The sequence below is a fragment of the Crocuta crocuta genome, unplaced genomic scaffold (genome assembly GCF_008692635.1).
Source record: "Crocuta crocuta isolate KB4526 unplaced genomic scaffold, BGI_CrCroc_1.0 scaffold196, whole genome shotgun sequence".
Lineage (NCBI taxonomy): Eukaryota > Metazoa > Chordata > Mammalia > Carnivora > Hyaenidae > Crocuta > Crocuta crocuta.
In genome coordinates, this window is record NW_027531026.1 from 4,066,967 (window position 1) to 4,072,966 (window position 6,000).

At 38.7% G+C, this 6,000-nt stretch overlaps 1 long non-coding RNA gene across 1 annotated transcript in view; it reads right to left on the reverse strand.

Annotated features, from left to right (window-relative positions):
• Positions 1–5,686, reverse strand: part of LOC144237331 (uncharacterized) — an 80,876-nt gene extending 75,190 nt beyond the window's left edge. The window contains exon 1 of the long non-coding RNA XR_013336829.1: positions 5,591–5,686. This is a non-coding gene — a long non-coding RNA (uncharacterized LOC144237331). The remainder of the gene's footprint in view (positions 1–5,590) is intronic.
• Between the last annotated feature and the right edge of the window lie 314 nt (positions 5,687–6,000).

The window sequence follows — 6,000 nt, forward strand, 5'->3', positions numbered from 1 at the left end:
TTCCTCTTGGCACTAAATCAAATGTTCTAGCAAGTCACTATATTTTAATTTTAAAATTGTTTGGAACTATGAAATTGGCCTTTAAAAATACTAATGTTTCAGCCAAGTGCTAAGGTATCCTTTTAGCATCAGGAATACTTGCTCTCATCTTGCTGATATCAAAACTGCTATTTTCCTCTCAAAATGCAGGGGAAGATGGTCCAGTATACATTGATATGGTGCCCCGAGGATGTCTCTATTTATAATGTGGGGTACTTCATGAACAATTCTGGTTTGAGGCAATAGTGCTCCAAGGCAGAACAGAGTGGTCTATCCCAAGTGAGTTTCTTAGGTGGCCCCTATGATGCAAATTGGGCTGCCCTCGAGGCACCCTATAAATTTATTATAAAAATCCAAAATAAAAAACCACAAAATAACAAAAAAAAAAAGTTTGTCTTAGTAAAATGAAAACTATTCCCCTGAACTCAATGTGACTTTTAAATAGAGCAGAGCAACAGTTCCCATAAGAAACAATGGAAGAGGCCTCTAGAACTATTTTAGTAGGAAATTACATTTTACTAGGAAGAAGCACTCTAGCACTGGTTTCTTGTATGAAAGAAACTGGTTTCTTCTCCGAAAGAAGTAAAAAAAAAAACAATTTTAATTTGAAGTTGCCGAAGTGATCATGGCGCCTTATGTGTTTGGCAATCATTATAGTGCTTTGTGGTTAGACATGAGCATCAACATTGTTACAGTTTATTGTGTCCAGAATTCATTTTAATAACCTTCTTATCACTTACTTTGACATCTCCAGAAATGTATGTTGGCAAGAATGGTTGGACAAATAGTTAAATAAAAAATCTGAAACTGTCTTTTAAGCTCTAGTTTTGTGACATCTGCTTCTGGCCATGGTAGAGGAACAGGGAGCCTTTCACCTTAAGCAATGAGAAAACATGACAAAAATAGAGGAAAGAGTTGTTTTCAGACATTGAACAATAAGCAGCACAGGAGTGTGGAACCTAAGAAAAGGGAAACAATGTGAGCTCTACTACTGTTCCGCCTTACTCCCTAAATGCAGTTTCTAGTTCTCAGAGAAGGGAAGGAAACCAATCTGAGCCCTGTGGTCTTGCTGGGTTTACAAGGCAGAAGCTGGAATTCAGGGAAGCCAAGACAGAATTTCCAAAGCAAAGTGCCAGAGAGAAGGGAGCTCCACAGATAGAGAGTTCCAGAGCTCTGTGCAGGATTTCCCACAGATCTTTAGCTGAGTACCAGTCTGTACGTGCAAGAGAAAGTAGTACCTTTGATCAAATAAAGAGGCAGCAGAAAAGCAGAAGGCCAATTAATCATTCCTACAGGACCAGAAAACTGTGTCTATCCCTACCAACCAGAGTGAGAAGACCTCATAATCCATGAAGCATGAGGGTGTATCTTCAGGTTATGCTGCTTTTGTTGCAAGGCCAAATTAGCCCTAGTTTAAAGGCTGTTCTGGATCTGCCAAAGTTTAAAACTCAGCTGCAGGGCACCTGGGTGGCTCAGTCCATTGAGCATTGAGTTCAGCTTAGGTCATGATCTCACGGTTTGAGCCCCACATCAGGCTCTGTGCTGACAGATCAGAGCCTGAGGCCTACTTTGGATTCTGTCTTTCTCTCTCTCTCTCTCTCTTCTGCCCCTCTCCCCATCTCCCCCTCTCTCTCAAAAATAAATAATAAAAGCAAAAAACAAAAACAAAAAAACTCAGCCTCAAAGGAATCTGGTTCCCAAGACTTAATTGTGTGCCAGGACAAAATACAACACTATTTACAGAAATACCAAAACATTTAGCACTCAAAACAAAAGCACAATATCCAGTATCCAATCAATACTCACCACACAGGAAAAGAAGCATACGTGAGAGTTAACAGAATTAGCTAACACGAGTGTGATGAGAAGAGAAATGAAGTTTTTTTTTTAATGGAACATTTAGAGATGAAAAATTAAGTATCTGAAATAAAATATATACACTGGATATGATTAATAGCAAATTGGGAGCTGCATGGGAGAGGGAGAGTGCATTTGAAGACATGCAATAGCAATTATCCAAAATGAAGCATGGTGAAAAAATAAAAAATTGGGGGTGGGGGGGAGAAGGATATCACTGACCTCTGGGATAATTCTCAAGTTGTCATAATATGGGCTAAAAATCTCCCAAAGTTGGTAAATTCTACTTAGTTTTAAATTCATGGTATCTCTGCAATAATTCTATTCTCCAATGATTAATAAACCTAACACTTGACTTGGGGAGATAAAAAGCCAAAAATTCAAAGCTAGTACTGAGAAATCAAACACAGTGTCTTAACTATGATACCGAGACAGTGAGAGAGAGAGAAAGAGAGAGAGAGAGAGAAAATAATTAACATCCATAAGAAGTGAATTAAGGTTGAAATGTCATGTGGTACTTTAGCCTGAATTCTGAATTTCCTTGTTCTCATCCATCTAAATCAGGCCCTAATGATATTTAAATGAAGCTACTTGTAATTCCCATAATAGGCAAACAGAAGGGAGGTTAAAATAATTCTATTATTTCATGATGATGAAACAGATTGAATATTTCAATTATTCTACTTATTATAGTACACATAGAACAATGCACTGTAATCTGCTTCGATATATATAGGCTCTTTAACCACACCACAGTGGGACTAATACACTCTATTTGGTTGAGCTTCACTCGCTGATTCAGTGTTGGAATAAAGTACTTCACAGATTAGCTTAGTCTGCAGCACTTAAAGGTCAGGATTTATTGTAATGTAAATCACAAAGCAATTTTATCTTGACAGAGATTACATACTGTTACAATATTTCTCGCTGAATCTAGTGATGCGTTTGCTTTTTCTTTGCAACTGCTGTGCAAATTGGACCGTAGCCCAGAAAAGAAAAAGAGATGGCAGGCTGCTTTGGCTTTTTAGAAACAACTTAATTCTCTTCATTTTTCAAAGTTCCACAAGAAAAAAAAAACTCTGAAAATACACATAAAATCATACATAAATACTTGTAAACCTTTACAAACCCTAAGCTCAAGTGCACACAGATATCTGTGAATGACCATCTATCAAATATTTCAATGTGTTTTAGGAAAAAGTATAATATAATTGCTAAGGGCTGACCTCTAATCATTCATACTCAGGTGTCTTGATACATTAGCTAAATTGTCTCCATTTTACAAACAGAATAAGAAGCATTTTAGGCTGATGAAAGACATCACAAACAAAAAGAAAACAAAGTATCAACAACCTCTGTGAAGATTAGGAAGTCCACTGCTGTCGGTGGTTTTTGTAGCAAATATTAAGTGGTAGAATGGCAACACCTTCCCAATTTTTCTTTCTTTGGAGACTGCACTTAAACTAGAAAAGGATTGGTACTAGAAATCAGAAATTCCTTTTTGATTACCAGGGAATTAAGTGAGCTATTCAAACAGTTTGAGGAGTCTTTATTCCTAAATTTCTCAAGACAAGAGAAACTAGTTTCCATCTTAAATTATGTCTCTCAAAAAATAAACACAAATAAAACGTCCCCACAAAGTTTAAACCAGTGTATGTATTAAATTTTGCCAAGTTTTGTCAATTCTTCATACATAGTTTACATTAATAATATGTAAAAATGGTGGTAAAGCCCTAGACTCACCAAAAAATATATCCATGGCTTGGGACACCTGGGTGGCTCAGTCCGTTGAGCGTCAGACGTCAGCTCAGGTCATGATCTCGCAGTTTCTGAGTTTGAGCCTCGCGTTGGGCTCTGTGCTGACAGCTCAGAGCCTGGAGCCTGTTTATGATTCTGTGTCTCCCTCTCTCTCTGCTTCTCTCCCGCTAGTGCTCTGTCTCTCTCTCTCTCTCTCAAAAATAAACATTTTTTTTTAAAACAAAGAAAAGAAAGAAAATGTATCCATGGCTAATCTTCAACTGCCATTACTCTATTTCTATTCCCCTCACCTGGGTCACAATTGGATATTTACCTTAACTCCAACTCTTACAAAGCACCTTTCCTGGAATGAAAGGGGAGATATTATCCTGTTTATCCAAATCCTGAGAAGCTCGTTCTTTCATGCTACCAGCTGTATCCTATCAAGGAGGGTTTTCCCACCTATCACTCATTCAGGGTCAGCCTTCCAGTCATTCCTACATCTGTAATCCAATTTTAGTTTGCTTCATCTTCTTTAAATCAAGTCAAATGTTGGTCTACATGAACTTATTTTTAAAAATTGACTTCCAAAATTATAGATTTGACTTGATAGTTTAAAAAAATTGATGTTTGCTGTATACCACTAGAAAGTCTCATGTGCCAGCTGTTGTCTGTATAGCAGCACATTTGGGGAAATAGAAGCTATACAAAGAGTTATGAAAATAAGAGAGAAGTGGTAGAAGTTCAACTTGTATGTGGGCAAGACATCATATTCTTATTCATAAAATGCAGGAATCCATCTCCATAATCACATGTACAATTACGCACAGGCACTTGACATCTGAAAGTTCTCTGTATACAGGCCGATCACACATCTTGGGTTGCTTGGGATAGTCCCAGTTTATGTCTCTTGTCCTGAAGCTCCCTCTGTCACTCTCAAAAATGTCCTGGTTTGCACCATACCCAAAAGGGCAGAGCAAATCATCCCCAGAAAACCAGAAGGTCGAAGACACTTCTCATGGAGCACACTCCTGTCTTCTATAGACGGCCCTTCAGCTCTTCCATACATGTTCTTGTCACCTTCATAGCAACCCCGTGAGTTAGCAATGTATAAATTACACATAGGCGAACAGGGTTAGGGAGGTGTAATGACTCAGGGTTCATACAGTTATTAAGTGACACAACTAGGATTCACATCCAGGTCTCTGCTCCACGTGAAGGAATTCCTTCTAGGGGATTGGGTGCAGGTGGGGCAGGGAGGGGAGGAAAAGGGTGGGGTTTGGGAGGCATAAATATCCTGAGAAAAAGCCCACTCCTTTTCATATTTGATTTGAAGACATTAGAGCAAGAAACAGGTCTGTGCTGTTGCCGCATTCCCGTTTCATAAGAACTCGTTTTCTATATCATACGTACCGATTAGAATTCCAGGTTTAAAGTGTTTGCTTCAGCAGCACATATACTAAAAACGAGAGAGAGAGAGAGAGAAACTGCCAGGATTATAAACAACAGGCCCCTTGTGATTTAAATGGACAGCTGTGTTCTGCCCTGAAAATCTAATCAAATTCTTAATTACAAGTTAAATTTTATAACTCAGTCTTCTTTTTTGATGCTGAAAAAAAAAAGAAAGAAAGAAAGAACGAAAGAGATAGAGGAAAAGGAGGCACCCCTGTGAGGAGATACGAAGAAAAAGGAAGGACGCGTAACAAAACAGTCAGCCTGTCTTTCCCGTCCGACCCTCCTTTCCTCCGGCACCACTTCACGCTGCCAAACACATCTACCCTCCCAGCTCGCATGCGGGAGGCCCAAAAGCTTTACATTACACCACTGGTTTACACCCTGAGGAACGGCGCGTTAGCTGCAAAATACATTTTGAAGCAACTTTCTAAAAGGCACATCTATATTTACCAATGTGTTCCACATGATTAAACTGTGAAATTTGTCTCCAGTTTGGCAATACCTTTGAGAGATGTTGTGAGGTTTAGAAAGAAAATGCCTGCGAAGTGCCTTGAGTTTCATGAAAGGAAAGCACCGTATACATCCAAAGGTGCTATTCCACGCCTTGGTGCTATATTGGTGCAACAGCAAATAAAATAGCGTAAGTTATGATGTCACAATGTTGTCATGCAACATCATACACAGTGAGAGCAAGAGAAATCTGTTTGTAGAATGCCTCTTTTCCCCTCCTCTTCTGCATGTTAAAGCATATGGCATCCAAAACTAGTTCACAGTGAACTTCATCTCTGCCACTGCTGTAAATGAAGTTTCTTCTCAGGCAGATGTCAGTGCTAAAACTTTGGTGTTCATAAATACCAAATTTACATAAAATCTATACAGCTTTTTAAAGTCTTTCTTGGTTGGTGTAGGCTG